Source organism: Xiphophorus couchianus, chromosome 2, assembly GCF_001444195.1.
Source record: "Xiphophorus couchianus chromosome 2, X_couchianus-1.0, whole genome shotgun sequence".
NCBI classification, from domain to species: domain Eukaryota; kingdom Metazoa; phylum Chordata; class Actinopteri; order Cyprinodontiformes; family Poeciliidae; genus Xiphophorus; species Xiphophorus couchianus.
In genome coordinates this window covers 27,754,292-27,771,433 of record NC_040229.1, presented here as the reverse complement: position 1 = coordinate 27,771,433, position 17,142 = coordinate 27,754,292, and the positions used below count along the sequence as shown (strand labels likewise).

Below are 17,142 nucleotides of genomic sequence, written 5' to 3'. Positions count from 1 at the left end.
CCTGTTCCCCTGCACATCTCTAGTGGCGCTGCACCAATAACCCTTGCAGGAAATGACACAAAAAACCTCAGCAGAAAACACTGAATGCAACTTCCTTCTTCAAAAAATGTAAACACTACACTTCTGGTTGTGTTTAAACCAGAATTCCCTGTCCACTTCCTGGTTTTGGTACTCTTGGCTTTCACATACGCATTTGAGACTTCACTATGACCTAACAGAGACGTAGGTTTATAGGCGGACCAGAGTTCATTTGTGCATTCACACCTCCCCAAACGAACCAGACTATAAAAAGTTTACTTTAAGCATCTTGTTATGAGGTCATTTTAAGTTTATCAGGTTATGCATTCAAGGATACAAGTACACTCATCTATGTACAATAATAGTGTACTAGGTATACACTTGTGGTTTACATTTTAGTTTAATTAAGTATATTTAAAGTATGCCACAAGTATGCTTATGAAAGGAATTAGAACTTGATTAATAAAGTCAAGTCAAATGTTTCCATGTTTCTGGTGTGTAGAGGTAATGAAACTCAGCACACATACTACTTACTGTAAACTTTTAAACTCCATAAGCAATCTTGAACATGCAAGTTTATAACAGATAATACATCAAGACAAATGTGTGAAGTGAAAAACTTACTCTGCCATAGTAAATGTAGCATGAGTCAATGGCTTAACCTCATTCTGTACTTGGATCAAGACATTATACTATTCTTAAACTTATCAAGTAAACTTAACTTCAAGTAAACTGCCTCATTTTAAGCATAAATTAAGTATGCTTGTAGTACACTAGAATGAACTGCTTTTTGCTAAGGGTGGGTAAAAACTGGTAACAATGTAGAACAGAGAATCGTCTTTTAGAAAGGCCACGATGTGACGTGGTGGGATGACAGATGGTACAGGTGAGGTGACGATAAACTGTTGTTTGTTCACAGCAGGGTCTGCACCCGAACAATGAATGCACACAGTGAAACAACCAAATATGCATAGCCCCAAATGTCATCCTGTTGCAGCTGTCAGGGCCACTTGTGCAGATGGAGACACTCTGGGGTAAGAACAATGGAACTCTATCAGACAGAAGCTATCTCAATAAGCGCGCCGCAGCATGCGACTCGGCGCTGCCACGTTCAGCATTTCCAAATAATCATATGGCCAATTAAACCAAAATGAGCTTCACTTGACCCATAAATGATGAGCTTATAGCATGTGCCGTCTCTCAGATGGCCGCTGGTAGCGTCGAACATCAAATATTATTTAGCTCAGTTTTTTTTTCTTTTTCTCTTTCTGTCTCTCTCCCTCTCTCTGAGGGGGCCCGTAAGCAAGCAACACACTTCCAATAAACGGTTACACATTTCACACCATGAAACTGTCTTTTATTGCACAGGCTTCTGATTTTTTTTTTTACTTTCTTTTTTTTTAACCAAACCTCATACCCCGCCAACTTTGAAGACATTAGCGTTTCGCAAAAATGAGTTTCTAAAATGTATTATTTTCCAACAGAGACATTTTGGAGACAATTTGCGCTGCACATCTATCAGTTGCTTATTTGATTTCTTGTTTGTTTCAGTTCTTGAAGAGTAACAGCCTAAATGCCAAGGACATATTGGTAAAGAAATAGCTCATAAACTTGTTTTAAGAGAACCCGGAGGAAAAAAAAAATTATTTACTGCGGTTCTGCACCAACAAATCAAACCCAATCTTTCCGCCAATAAACTTTATACTTCTGTCAATTCACCAGAAATTCAAACTGGGAGTGGCGACCACAAGGATTTTTAACGCTATCAGAGGCTTTTTGGTTGTTTTTGTTTTTTTGATTGGGTGTTGGTACTGTTGGTCAAGTTTTGCTGCTGATAGGGGGCTAAAAGCCCAGATACAACCACTACACACCCTTATAGGTCACATTAGGGCATAAAATTTGATTCTGACACCTGTTGAAGACTTTGTTCACTGGTGCTGATTAAAAAAATCTGAACACAAACCAAAGAGTGCAAGAATGTAGGAGCAAAATTGCTTCCTGGGAAAGATATCTAGGAGTTATATGCAGATTTTACAAGTATGAATGAGGAAATGTTAATACAGTGTTTTGTTTTTGTTTACTTCCTCTTGGTCAGTTCTGTTAACTAGCTGAACAAGCTAGCTAGTGTAGCTAAAAGCTAGGGACTGTCACTACTGAGCTAAACGCGTTAATTTTAACGTTACCAGTCCATTTTTTTGCATACTAAAATCTTGAGCCGAAATTTTTGTGTTTGGCACACTCGTAAATCTGACACACAAGCAACGTCCACAAACAGCGATGGAACTGGGGTTTCGATCTTGCTTCAAAACACAATCTCATGGCAGACTGGAAAAGGAGAAGCCTAAAATAGCACCACAAAGCTAACCGTCCATCCATCCATCCATTTTCTGTTCACCCTTGTCCCTAATGGGGTCGGGAGGGTTGCTGGTGCCTCTCCAGCTACGTTCCAGGCGGGAGGCGGGGTACACCCTGGACAGGTCGCCAGTCTGTCGCAGGGCAACACAGAGACATACAGGACAAACAACCATGCACACACACACTCACACCTAGGGAGAATTTAGAGAAACCAATTGACCCGACAGTCAAGTTTTTGGACTATGGGAGGAAGCCGGAGTACCCGGAGAGAACCCACGCATGCACAGGGAGAACACGCAAACTCCATGCAGAAAGACCCCGGCCGGGAATCGAACCCAGGACCTTCTTGCTGCAAGGCAACAGTACTACCAACTGCGCCACTGTGCAGCCCAAAGCTAACCGTATTGCAGCAAAAAAGACAGCCCTACAATGAATGTCAGCATCCACAGTCCACATTTATAAAACATCTTTTTTTTCAAAGATGTTACATGACGAGATGTGATATAAAACACCAAAAGACCTAATTTAACTGTCACTCTGTTGTATGAGCACAGCAGCCTTACTGGTGACCCAACTCGCTGCTCTCCAAGTTTCCACGTCATAATTCCAGCTGTAGCAGAACAAAGAAGTCATCATAATGTCCGATCACGCAGACGGTGAAATAGTGGCCCTGCTGCCAACTTGTCTTAGCTGGAGTTAAAAATGAAAACTTTTGAAATTGCTTCACGTCTAAATCTTGGTTTGGCAAACAATCTGACTGTCATTGCGGCTCCATGGCACTACTGAAAACGTGAAGTTTTTGATTTCAGTGAGTTCCTTTCTGGTCAGATAAAGGATAAGCAAGCTACATCAGTTGACATACTGTATGTGTTAACAGAAAGTGTGTTTAACGTCCCGTCTGAGGGACGCTCAAAATACAATAGTAAAAAAAAAAGCTTACCATCACAAGTTTTCATTTAAATTGACATTTTAAGCTTGCTAATTGTTTTATCGTCAAGAAATGAGTCAGACCATAATGTCTCCTGATTACATCCAGTAAAAAAAAAAAAGACCTTGTTGAAAGTATGAAAGAGGCTTGTTCAAACTGCTATAGAGGGCTTTTAAACAGAGGGATCAGACGAGAGGGAGTTTGAATGAATGAAACACTTTTACTTTCCCTTCGCAAACAACCGGGGCGGCGAAGAGGGGAGGGATGGACACTGCGGAAGCTGAAGTGACAATATGTATTCTCTCCCAAGTTGCTGTGAACATAAAATATTGCTAAAGCGAAGGGTGGAAACGGGATGAGGGGTGAGAGGGACGAAAGGGGCAAGTGGCGGCACATACATCTAAACCTCACGACTCCACTCGCTACCCTTAAGAGATTACATTCTGCTGCTCGCCATTGTCCGACTCCTTCAAGACAAAGCCTGTTCCACTGTATAAACAGCACGCCTTGGAAAAGATTGTAAAAACAAGAGGTGAATGTCAAAGGCAAAAAAAGTGAATAGGATCTCTCCCTTCTTTTGTCGAACGAGTGAGGTATGCACAAACACATCACTGCGTGACAGAGAAGAAAGGAAGGCCTTGTGAAGGAAGGCGCTGGAAAAAAGTTGGAGCGTCTTTGCGATGAAAAGGCCAATACCGTGAGAAGTTGCCTGCCTGACTCTTGGGCCTATAGAAAAAAAGAAGAAGTAGAATAAAACTCCATAAGTATTGAAATTAAAGACCTCCAGAAATATGAGAGGGGTGGTGGGGGGGGGTATTTTGTTCGAGACAAACACGAGGAACGACGAAACGATGACCTACGGCTGCCAAGAAAGGTTGCAAAGCGGCGTGGGGGCCAGTCTGTGAAAAAAATAAATAAATAAATAAAAAGAGTGCAGAGAAAAATAAGACAACGGGTACAAACGAACATCTTCGCTCAGATACGGCGAATTGAAATCAGAGGCAAGGAAGAAGCACCGACTCTCTCGCTTAGCTTTTCCGGGGTCGAAAGTCAACCCGGTCGCAACCCCAACAAGGCTTCAACTGTCGGGGGGCAATTAATAAGGGGGGACCTCGCTCCCCTCCGCGCCTTCCTCCACGTCCCATTCTTTAATTTACAAGGCCAGCGCCAGCCTGTAATTAATTGCTGCGTGCATAAATGTAAATGAGTCCACTGGGGGATGCCGAAGGAAGGAGAAAAAAAAAAAAAAAAACGGCTGTCAGGCCAATATTCCAGCGGGGAGCAATTTGCGAGAGAGGGAAATGATTTAGAGGACGGAGCACAAATCTGCTGCTCGGTGAAACACGGAGAGGCCGAACACGAGGGGAGACTTGTTGAGATGAAGAAGGTGGTCGGCACGAATGATTTAAAAAGGACAACTGGAAAAGAAAAAAAACATGTACACCGCTGATAAATATCACTTGTTTTATTTAAGACTTCTTTTTTCTTACTTTTGTCTTTCAGCCCCAATGTCTGAACACGACTTATTCTTTGTTAAATCCAACAGATGTTTCTGCTGCCATTTCTAATTCCTCCGCATCACTCTGCGTCCACAGTGATATATTTTTTGACGTTCATATTTCACTACGCTATGACGTTGAGTTTGACGCAATCAATTCTTATGAAGCCGGGATTTTCTCGTTTCTTTACACTCGCTGCTTTTCCAAGTCCTGTCAGTGGAAAATTCACAACTAAACAAAAGGAAAATCTGAGAAAAATGCACCGATTTGAAATCAAAATTGAGTCCCTCAGCATGTTTGGCTGGCAGTGACCTTTTTCTGTTCTTATTTTGTTACTATGTTTCCAGAGATTTTAATAGATATTCAAAGAAGAATTCATTCACTAAGCAAATAAGACATTCCCAGTAAAATTAGCTGGTTAGAAGACAACAAATTGCAGGTAGGCATGTGAAAAAAGTCTTTAATATGCTTCTAGCATTTTCAAATGATTAAAATCGACGTGATTTTTTTTTTTTTTATTTCCTTTTGCTTGCTTCAAATAAATAAACATTTTTTTAAGAAAACGCAAATCCCTCTTGCTTCGCCCTTTAATGTCTCACCTTGTCCTCCAGTAAGTTGTGGAGTTTCACTGCTCCAAAAGAATATGGAAGAAAAAAAAAATCAAAGAGTGGCACGCCACAGAAATGTGTAATCGTTCAGTGTGACTACAATAGCGGCTGTCATTCATAAATTCCAGCCACAAAAAGCCACCTCTTCACTCTGTTTGTACAGAGCGGGAACAAACAGGTACGGAAACCACTGTGACTTGAGATGTAAAGAACGCACATGTGAAGTCCTCAAGGTAGGGAGGTTGGAGCAGCGACACCTAAACACACACGCATACACACACAGCACCAATCACAATAGTGTCTTTATGGAATAAGCTGCTTTTCACCAAAGTGCTTTACAAAGGTAAATGAGATTTTTTTTTTGTTTTCCTATAGCGGGCCTCCAGCAATAACAACTGACATCACAGACTGGTCTAAATATGTTCCCTTACTTAACAGGGGAGACCCGGTATGAGCTTCTTGAGATCGAGCGGCATGCTGAGGCGGCAGTTTTTTCTCTCCCCCCTTTCCTGCACCGGCAGGAACCACGGACTTCGAACACGGTGGCAGAGGGCCATTTTATTTGGCTACACACCAGCCGTAAGCTGAGACGGATGAATTACCTCTTAAAGAACCGTCGAGGGACCGACCCGATTCCAACGTTAAACCGTTGTAGACTCAACGACGTAACTGTTTTTCTCCTTAATATGGAGCCTGACCTGCTCAAGACAAAACATCCCCTTATCATGATCTTATCATTATCATCATGATGCCAGTTATATTTTAAGGTGAGGACGGTAATAGTATATTGCCACCACACTGTTAAAAAAAAATCTCTCTCTATATATATATACATATATATCATACACACAAGATCGGTTTCAGAAAAGTTTTCATTCACACAAACCAGAACAAATACACCCCTGAGTGTTGTTTTAAACACTCCAAACACGTAGGGGGCAGTGGAGCGCAAAGCTAAAACCTTTGCCAGCCAATCAGACTGCTTCAAAACAACGTTTAACTTCCTGTTTAACTGAGATCCTTTAAAATACCATGTTCGAAAATAAAGTTGATAAAATATCAAGCAAGACGATGGATACATTGGTGCATTATTTGTCACAGACTGTAAATGCATAGATGTAAATCAGAGATGTAAATGCAGAGATGTAAATCTCCGTTTTCCCATGTACACGCAAACACAGAGTTTTCTCAAATCTCTACTTTGGTTGGAGTTTTCATAAATAATCGTTTTTAGCCCAAACGTATATAAAAACAAAAATGCTTCCTTTGTCCCAGGTATCCAGTTACGTGTGGACTACGCCTAAACTACACACAGGTGGACACTGTTTATTAATTAGGTTGTTCAGGATTTCATTTAGGGGCATCAGAGTAGTGTCAGGCTGAATTCAAATGTATTCACCTGTGATGAATATTTCCTCCGACTTCACAATGATGCACTATTAATTTTAAGAAGTTTTGAATATCGTCTTCATGAGACTTTCATACAACAGAGACTTCAGTCAGAGGCTGGAACAGAGACTGCTGCAGGAGATTCTTCGTCCCTACAGCCATCAGCATCTACAACAACTCTGAAGAATCTTGACTAATATGAGTTACATTTAATTTCTCTTTGGGATCAATAAAGTGATAGACAAACGCAGCAAAATCACAATAACTACAGTCTACAACTCACATGAGACTATGTGAAACGCTCACACCCAAGTGTACTTTTGTCAGTGAGACGTTGCGGGGTAAATGTCAGAAGGCCGAAACCTGAGGTCCGAGTCCAGTCAGCTGGACACTCGAGCCAGTGGCACCCCCTCCCTCATCACAGAGTGACAAACATGGCCGTTCTGCACTGTGCCACATGTAAAGTAAGCAGGACGGTGTGGGGGGGGGTGAGGTGTGTGTTCTGTCAGCGGCATCTCAGGACACACGGCACAAATCCGATGTGCGGCTCTCATAGCGTCGCGCTGCTGCTACGTTTCTACTCTGGGCCCACCTCGCTTTTATTTCCTCCACATCTGCCTTTTCTCCCTCGCCACCGATCATAACGATGACATCGACTAGAGGCCGCTTTATGGCCAAGACGCCATGGCGACGCCCCGCGTGGACAAGCTGGCGGACGACCAATTGTATCAGGGCTTCTGCTGGGCGGGCGGGGGCCGTGTCATCCCCGGCCGTCTCCACTTCACCACAGGATCGTTTCTGAGGACTCGCACCGAAAATACAGCGACCACGCCCTACTACGCCGAACCACTGTCAACGGACGGTTAGCCAGGCTTCTTCTGACAGCCCTGTGACCCATCTGGGTCGTTTACGGCTGGTTTGCTTTGGAACTTTAAACCTGCCAGATGCGTCTGCACTCATGCAAAGTTACAGAACAATTACAAATTGCCTTGCTGATGCTAGAGTACTATTTAATTAATCAAACGGCCTAAAGAAGAAGAGGAAGCAGTTGGTTGAAGTGGTGAACTGCTTGTAGCAAAACATCTAAAGATTACATTTTGAAATGCTTTTTGCTAAGTGGTTTCATAGAAAGACATGACACCGGCTCATCCTTTGAGTCAGATCAGAGGTTTACAAGGATACAAGGACAATTAGCTTCTGGGAAACTAAACAGAAAAAATAAATGAGGGATGGCCTAAGACTTTTGTTCAGAGCTAAATACTTGCCGTATTATTGCTGATTTCTGGGAGGAGAAAGTAAACATTGTTTATGAAAACAATCAATTTTATCTTAGCATGTTTTTTTGAAGTTCATTCCAGCAATCAGTAAACAGCACCATGGAGCCGGTTCTGATCTCGCTACGGAACTGCTTCACTGGAAATAAAAATGGGAAATAAAACAACCCTGTTCTGATGCCGTCAGGGTGAGCAGAAGGTTGAAGGTTTTCAGCATGTAGAGAGTTTTAGACAACAGGAAGTGACATGTTGAGTTTTGGGGCAATGTGGCTTTGCATTTTATGCCAAATGTCTCTGGATGCTTTTAAAAGGTTTTCTTGGATTTTCTTTCCTTTTTTTTTTTTTTTTTTTTTTTTACATTTTGTCATATTACAACCAAAAAATTTATTTTACTGAAATTTTATGCCAAAATATCATTGTTTTTTTTGGGGGGGGGGGTTGTTTTTTTTACAAATGCAAGTCTGAAATATGATATATATATATTTCCACTTATTCCCATTGACTCTGATACCCCTTATTTTTTAAAATAATAATTAAAACTGATTACAAAAATATAATCAGTTACTAAAACTTAAAACATTAAATTTTGAAATTTCAAAATTTAAGTTGACTGAGGCTTTATGGTCAGAAATTTTAAGTAAACTAAATAAGTGGAAGATTGCCTCGTGGAGTGGGGCTTTTTCCCAATCCACCATGCTTTTCCTGTATTGACCCAGCTAAAGCACAGCGTCCAAATGATTCCAGAAAAGCTCAGCAGGACAGAAAGGCTTTCTGTTGAAAAGAATGGATTTACTATGGCTTGGAAGTTTAAATGACCTTAAACATCAAGTATCCCTGCAGACTTTAAACGCAACAGCTGCTACAGTATCTGATTCACGGGTATTATCACCTCAGATCAGCTTATAAAGTGCTCATCGAGAGCTAGAGCAAATAATTTCTATTGTTTGTTTTAACCTACAGGGCGTGCCACAGGGGTGGGGTTGATATATCGTGACAATACAGATGCAAGCGGCCTGGCTGACTAAGAAAAGAGAGCTGGTGTATCTTCAACACTTTTAGTCAATTGTGAAAACTTTCAGGTGTCCATATTCTCTTCTCTATCGAACCCCACCCGTTTGTTTTTTTAACAACGCCACATTATCCGCGAGATGTTTGCTAACGCCCACTTTTCAATATTGACAAGACGCATTACGTAATTTAAGAACTGCTGTGGCCACAGAGTCTTTTCAAACCGTTTAAATCATTTCTGATACATTTTGAGAAATATCTTGAACATAAATCATAATTTTTTCTCAAGGTGATCGGGCATAATCTTGTTTTATTTTCCCCACCCCAAACAATGTCCTTCGTAAGCACAAAGTTATGTTTTTTATTTCTGAACAATAAAAAACATGTTGACTCAGACTGAATAAGACAATACAGACACACGGGTCACATGATATTTCAGACTAAAACAAGCAGCGGTACAAGAGCTTGTGTTGTCCATTTAGTTATTTAAATACCTCAAATCATCCAGTTGTTGTCCATTTTTTAAAGCTAATGCTGTTAGCTTTCACGCTAATGTCTGTGTAGCTGCTTATTGGTTGTAAAAAAGCCATATCTAATTGAGCTTAGAGCTTAAATTACGACTATCTGAATGATTTTAGGGCGACTCGGCAAGAAAAGGAAGAAAGAGGTGTTAAAAAAAAACGTCCTCGTATTTCTGTAAATTCACCAGGAGGAGAGCGGTCGCTTAAGGATCCGTCACCGCCGCTGCTGCGTTTGCAGTCCACAGCTGCTGACTGACAACGAAAGGCTCCCTGGAGCAGTTGTGTCAGTCACCTGGTCACTTTCTAGTCTTGGTAGAAATTAAAATAAAGAAACAAATAAAAGAGTCAGCCCCGTGATTGACTGGAGTCAAACAGGCTGACCACAGCACTTTAGGCCTGCAATTTATGATGTTAATATTCGGGAAGTGACGGACTCTTTTTTTTTTTTCTACGACTCCATCGTTCATGTTTAGTTCTGGTATTTGCCTCTGCTGAAGATTACAATCCTTTTATACATTAGATACAATCTCTTTCAATGATAGAATTGCACACTTCATCAATTCTAGGATTTTATGCAACAAAAAGAACCCAAAAAATGGGCAGTAGCCCAGGGCGCCACGTTTTAGGGAACCCTAAAAAAACTGTTTTAAAATTTTTGCATGTTTTACAAACACTGCACCTCATATTAAAGTCACAAAATCAATTTAAATTTTTTTATTTTTTTTATTAATTTAATCTACACTCATATTTGAAAATTAGCATCTTTTTGGGACCAACATTGATCCGTCTGCCAGATGTTTTAGGATATTTTCACACTTGGCTGCTGCAGTTCGCTTTCACGACATCAAACCCTTTTAACCGCCTGTTCACCTCCTCAAAAGGGCTGCACCAAGAACCACTGAAGGAAACGCCATGGAACCTCTGAAAAAGGCAACTTCCTTTTTCAGAGGAAGTTGCCTCTGAAAACTAAATACTTGCTGTAGTATTTAGGCAAGTACTACGGCCTAAATACTTCACGAAATGTAAACAAAGTTGGAGAATCGTCAGATTTTAGCGGTTGTAGAATTTCTGTTTTTTCTTTGGCAAAAGGCCAAAAGCCATTTCTCCCGCTGGCAGTAAACATGCATGTTTGTATTGGTTGTATTTACCCAGAATTCCCTGCGCTATAGTTGGCTTCCTGCTTTAGGAGCGGTCTGCGGTTCGCTTGGCACTGAAATATGCATTTGAATCGCGCCAGAGTTCACTGCAACAGAACCGAGAGCTAGGTCTGTAGGCGGACCAGAGTTCGATTATGTGTTCACACCGCCCCAAACGAACCAGACTTGCTAGGCAAACAAACTGGAATTTTATGAAAGTGGAATAAACTCTATACCAACCATCCAACAATTCATACCAGCTAATGTAATGATCTCTAATTTGGAAAAAAATAATAAGATATTTCCTCTGTGATCCAGCCCAGGGGCCCTTATTCTTCTAGATCCGGCCCTGCATGGGAGTAAAGGACACACAGCAGAGCCAGAATTCTGCTCTTTTAGATGAACTTAAGCAAAGAAGCAATAGATTAGATTTGCATGTGTAAGCAGTGATGAGTAGGAACTTATCAAGGTAATCACTTCTAAATGCAACATTTGAGAATTAAAGAAGGATCAGATTTTTTTATTTTTTTTTTCAAAACGCTTCATGAGTGTTTGGTGAAAAAAAAATAGGTGAAATTATGGTAAAATGTACTATTCACACAGATAGAAATGTCATTATTTTTTTATCATTGAAAGGAACTGATTGCATTTTTAAAATCTGTTGAGCAAATATGTACTTTTTTTATGCATTTATGTCTGCTATAAATGGCTTTCTTTTTTTTCTTCAAAAACTACAAAATAGAGAATGTAAGCTAAATTATGTTTCCACTGTTTTAAGTGCTATATGAGGAATTCATCAGCATTTAGAAATGTCATTCAATAGTCCTCCATCACATTTTCACTTCTAATACAGAAAGGAATCATTTAAAAATATTTAGCACAAACACAGATCCCTTTGTTGTTTTTTGCAAAGAATTGTCTCTTTGTCTAAAAGCGCTTAAACCAAATTAGAGGAATTTTCCTTTGTCCTGCTACTTCAGTTATTGGGTTAGTTTCTCCGGCACCAAACAGGAGAAACCAACCTAGATCTCTGCGCTGCACATCGGTGCAGAGCAAGAGGAGTTTTTCCACTCCGAGCTGCAGGATCCTTTAGTGCCGAGTGAAAATCTACTGGAGCACAAAAACGGCATTGTAAACAAATGATTCCAGATTATTGCAAAATTAGAAAATGAAATGAACCGGTTTGTGCTAAAAGCAGTCTTGATTTCCCTCTGATTTTAAAATGCACAGATGTGGTTATGAACAGTCCAACGCTGCGGCACTGTGGTTCTTAAACATCCTCAGCCATTTTCAGAAGAAAGTTTAGCAGATATGAAACAAACTGACTATTTATGTGGAGATTATTTTACATCTGAAGTTGGATCTGGGAACCAAATCAAGCCCAATTTAACGGAATACTAGAGAATGTTGTGTTATCTTTTTTCCACCTTCAGCCAAATGGTAACGCTGCAGACGCCTATTATCTTTGATTCCACAGGTGGTCAGCCTCTTCTATTTCACTCATCTTCCCTTCCTGCAGAAGAAAAACTAATTTGACAGTTTAGAAACATTCCAGCTTCTGAAAAACGCGACCGATAACGGCGTGAAAAATAAAAGGGCTCCCGTTATCGTTTCTGTGACGGTAACTGTGTTTTGAAACTGCAGATAGCAAGCAGAGAACAGCATGATTTCATTAAGCTGCTAATATTAGCCTGTTAGCAGGGATGGACACAGACACTAGAGCACCCACTCCTTTTTCCTGTGGACAAAAAAATAGTGCCCTTCTGAATTTTTTTTTTTTTTTTCCCACACTATCTGCGTTTCCATTGACCAAATGATTGCACAATTTACCATTTCAAAAATAAATTTGATTAATGGAGACAAGGCAATTTTGGATGAGGTGGGGTTTTTTTGTTGTATCAAAATTGGTTTATTTCGCAAAACTGCAATAGAAACACTTTTTTATGAGTCACGTGATCAACAACCAGATGGTGCCGCTGGCGCAAACCACGAAGAAGAAGACGACAGCAAGTAGTTGGAGGATGATACGAGTCATGTTTTCAAATGACTTATTGTGTGAACAAACTTATTTACATGTTGTTATTTAATGGAGACACTGCAATTGTGAAATTGTGTTTTTTCGACAATAGCGCAATATTGACAAAGTTTTGCACACATTTGTAATGTACACAAAGGGAGTGTGTGGCCAAAGCTACCATTTCTAGAATTAAAAGTCTAGATTACCAGTGCTCCACATATTTGTAATTCTGCTCAACATCATTTTTCTCATTTCTCAAAGGTTTGTAGTTAATCTCATGAATCTTAGCTCTCAAATAATTTCTGTCATATTACATCATCTACAAGCAGAATTATAGCCAATTCTTTAAATGTCCATATTCTGCATTGCTATATTTCACACGGCTACATCAGCCATGTGCCAAACAAGGTGCCCTTTAATTCCACATGAGCACCTGGCCCCCAAAATGTCTGTGTACGCCCCTGCCTGTTTTTCTTGTCGTACTCTATATTCTCCTCCGAAAAGCTCCAACTAAATTGTTCACTCTACATTTCTACAATCGTCGCTACAACAAAATAATAATAAATTCTATGTATAGTAGGAATGAACCAATCAATTTTTTTTCAATTCCTATATTGATACAGATATTTGAGGTTATCAATATCAGCCGATGTTGAATTGATACAGAGAAACGGAGCTGAACTGACAAAATATTTCTTTCCTTTTTTTTAAACACGGACATAAATGCACTGAATTGCACATTTATTTGGTGACTCTGCACTGTGTGCTGTATTTAAGTACAACACACTTAAATACACCAAGAGCTTCACAAGCTCAGTCATACATGTAAAAACAAATTTCATCTGTTCAGTCAGTGCAGTTAGGAGTAGAACAGCCAATGAAAATAAATATTAAAGAAACTGAAACATAAAAAAAAAAAATGTTTAAATAAACTGCAACAAAGCTTCTTTCAAATGGTTCAGAAATGCAATTAGGAATTCTAAATATAAAAGTCATAAATAATCAAGCATGACGTCACTCAGAGCACAAAGCATAGAATTGGACTGACTAGATCTGCCCCATGGATCGGCCACATCTTCATCAACGATGTCTGACATAGAATTTTTTCAATATTCGGACTGATACAGATATTAATATCGCATATCTAATATATCTCTAATACACAGCACTGATTTTTGGTTGTTGTTTTTTTTTTTTTTAAAGATTAATCAAAAATGTTTCAGGAGATCCTGTTCGCTTTAAATTTTGCACGGATGGCATGAAAACATGCCAATTTTACTCATGGTTCTCAAATTTTGCTGTTGGCTGACGTCAACGATGCATTTATTGCACGCACACACACACACACACACACACACACCCCTTTACCCAAGGAAGAGGGGAAGGAAGGTCAAAGGTGAAAGACGGATGAACAAGTGTGAGACAAGCGAGGAACTCAAAAGTGTTTCATTCTTTGGACTCGGGACAGTAGGGAGGAGGCAGGTGCTGCAAAAATAAATTCACAACCAAAACACACCAAAATAAAAAGAGAAGAAGTGTGGGGGAAGAGAGGGGTTTTGGGGCCTAAATGTGTCTTTTTTTTTTTTTTCCCCCCTCCACCATGGAGGGGGAAAAAAAGCGGGGCATGGAGCAGTGTGTCCGCGTAGAGGGACGTCACGCGTTCCTCCGTCAACGAAGAAAACACAAAAGACGTGAAAGTCCTCACACACACCTACAACGGCTTTTGTGGTTGAAAAAAAACAACAAAAAAAGCACAGACGGGGGTATCCGCCAGCGTGCTCCGAGCGCTCGTTCTCCGGGGGCCCCCGGAGCCTTCTTCTTCTTCTTCTTCAGCAGCAGCACTGCAATTTGGGTGTGCCGTTGGGGCCGGAGATAAGTATAGGCTGACTAATATGCACTTTAGGATCCCGGGGAAGAAATACTTAGGGCTAAATGTTTAATTTGTGTTTGTACAACACATGTCCAATTTCTGAGAGGGCTGGGGTGTGTGTGGAGGGTAAGTGGGGGGGCCGGTGTCTCTCTCAAAGAGCCCCGACAACAAATAATTAAGGCTCTCCGGATCGAGGCCACAGGCTTAAAGCGATGAAGTTGAATGACATCTTCGGCAAAAAAAAAAAGAAGAAAAAGAAAGAAAAAAACATCTGGAAGCGCTTAAACCCGCAACACGGTGCAGCTGGATGGAGGGAGGAGAAATAAAACGACAAAAACGACTCATCGAGTCAGGTAGTCTCCATCGCGGCGATACGGGGGCGGAGGAGGGGAGTGGGGCGGTCTCTCGCTCTTCCTCCCCGACCGCAACCCGAGAGCCGCTCTGCGTTCCAACGGATCATTCCGGCGAAATGAAATCCATTCAGAAAAAAACAAAACAAAGCAACAACACTTTTTTGTTGTTTTTGGGGGGGGGGTTTCACGCCGGAGCAAATGAATCCCGTTCCTGAACATTTCTGGCCGATTTAAAGGTGGCTCCATGTGCGTTTCCAGGCTGTCACAACGGGAGATCGTGAATCAGGAAATGCAGTGTGAAATCAGACCTGGTGATGAAACGAAGGCCCGGAGACTGAGATGTTATCTTCAAAAATCCTTTTTGTTTGAAAGGATTTCAATACAAAAAGGAAACTAAGTAAATCATTAAGATCTTAGAAACATTTGAAAGCAACAAATCAGGCATTTTAACGTCAAATCTCTTCCAAATGTTTTTGTTTTTTAATTTGCATTTGATAACTTATTGAGCTTCACAAGTCCCATACGAATCCCCTTATGGAAACTTTCTGGATGTAGCCCTCTACAGCAGGAAGGCATTTTTTTCATGATTCATTTATGTTTAGACTGAGAGTGACGCATCTTTGGAAATGAGATATCATTTAGAAATATAGAAAACAAGTTATTTAGACTCACACTGAGTTGTATTAAACTCAAAAGTTTTAACCCTGAAACCGTTAAAAAAAAAAAAGAAAGAAAGTCAATTTTGGTTCTTCAATATGAAATATATCTGCAGTCACATTCATTTAGTAAGACGTTCCCTTTAAAACCAGCCTTTCAACAGGCATTAAACATTAAACATACTTTTTATTAAGATCATACTTCTGTTTATAAAAACAGCTTATTTTAATTGGTTGATGTAATATTGAAATTTTTAAAGTCAATAGAAAATTGTCATAATTAATAATAAGAGTCTTTCAAACATTCGTCTATCTGGAGTTAATCTATATAATGTGCTTCAATTGGTGATAAAGGTTTCTGGAATAAATGAACTTTTGAGTAATATTTGATTTGATACAATCAGCTATTATTTATCAATTGACACAATTGATTGAATGAGATTTTTATTACTATGCCATAATAAATAAATAAATTAGTAGATCAGTGAACAGTGTTTAAATCATACTTAAAAATCTCATATTCATAGAAAAAGAAATCCTGCTTATAGGACAGTTCTGCTCATCCACCTTTATCATCGCGTTTATCATATCGTTCATTACTTATCGCGATAAATTCATGATAAGATCATTTTCATTTACCGCTTTCACAATAAATTCAAATTAACGATCTTCAAATACCCCAAAACGGCCTGCATTGTTATTTTTATAGCTTTCTCCACTGTTTGTTGAATGAAAGCATCAATAAATTTCAATACATTTAAAAATATATGATTAGATTCAGTTACTGTGTGGAGTTTAATAGTGACACAAATCACTTCTTTGGGTGACAGTTGTCCTAAAGAAACATATTATTAGTATTTGAGTGTCTATGATTGCTGTTCTCCTTAAGAAGTAGTAAAGATAATAGTTATCGCCATCACAAGAATACCACAAAATATCATGACACACAGTAATGTATAAGATCCATAACAGCGCCGGATTCAGGAAAATTATGGCCACTGGGCAGGAGCCACTTTTGGTGCCCTATCTCAGAAAAAATAAAAAATAAAAGCATCATCTTTTACTCATGCAGAGTACAGATGATTAGGTAGGCCTTAGACAACTGTAGGTACAAATTGGTTAGTTTAAAATGTCTGTATGAGTCAAAAAATAAGATAATTTTCAAATATTTGAGTATAGCTTATATTAATAAAATGCCATTTTAAATTAATTAAAACAAATACCCCATGACTTTAACATGAGGTGCAATGTTTGTAAATGCACATACAAATTATGTACCTCCCCCCCCCCCAATAATTGCCGCCCTGGGCTACTGCCCCTAATAACCCTTTTCTAAAGTCAGTCTCAGGTCATGACTCAGTTCTGGATCGTTTCGTGTTGAATTCCTGCAAAGGCGCTCTGGAGGAGCTGCAGGGGACCCCCTGGCCGGAGGCCCCTGATGTATGTTCAACAGCCTTTCAATGGACCACACAGGCCTGATCACTTGTTGGTTCCCACAGAGGAGGAAGAA

The 17,142-nt window shown here is 39.9% G+C and overlaps 1 protein-coding gene across 3 annotated transcripts in view; it reads right to left on the bottom strand.

Moving 5' to 3' along the window:
• Positions 1-17,142, bottom strand: part of LOC114150585 (transcription factor SOX-6-like) — a 145,379-nt gene that overhangs the window by 125,353 nt on the left and 2,884 nt on the right. The window lies entirely within an intron of this gene.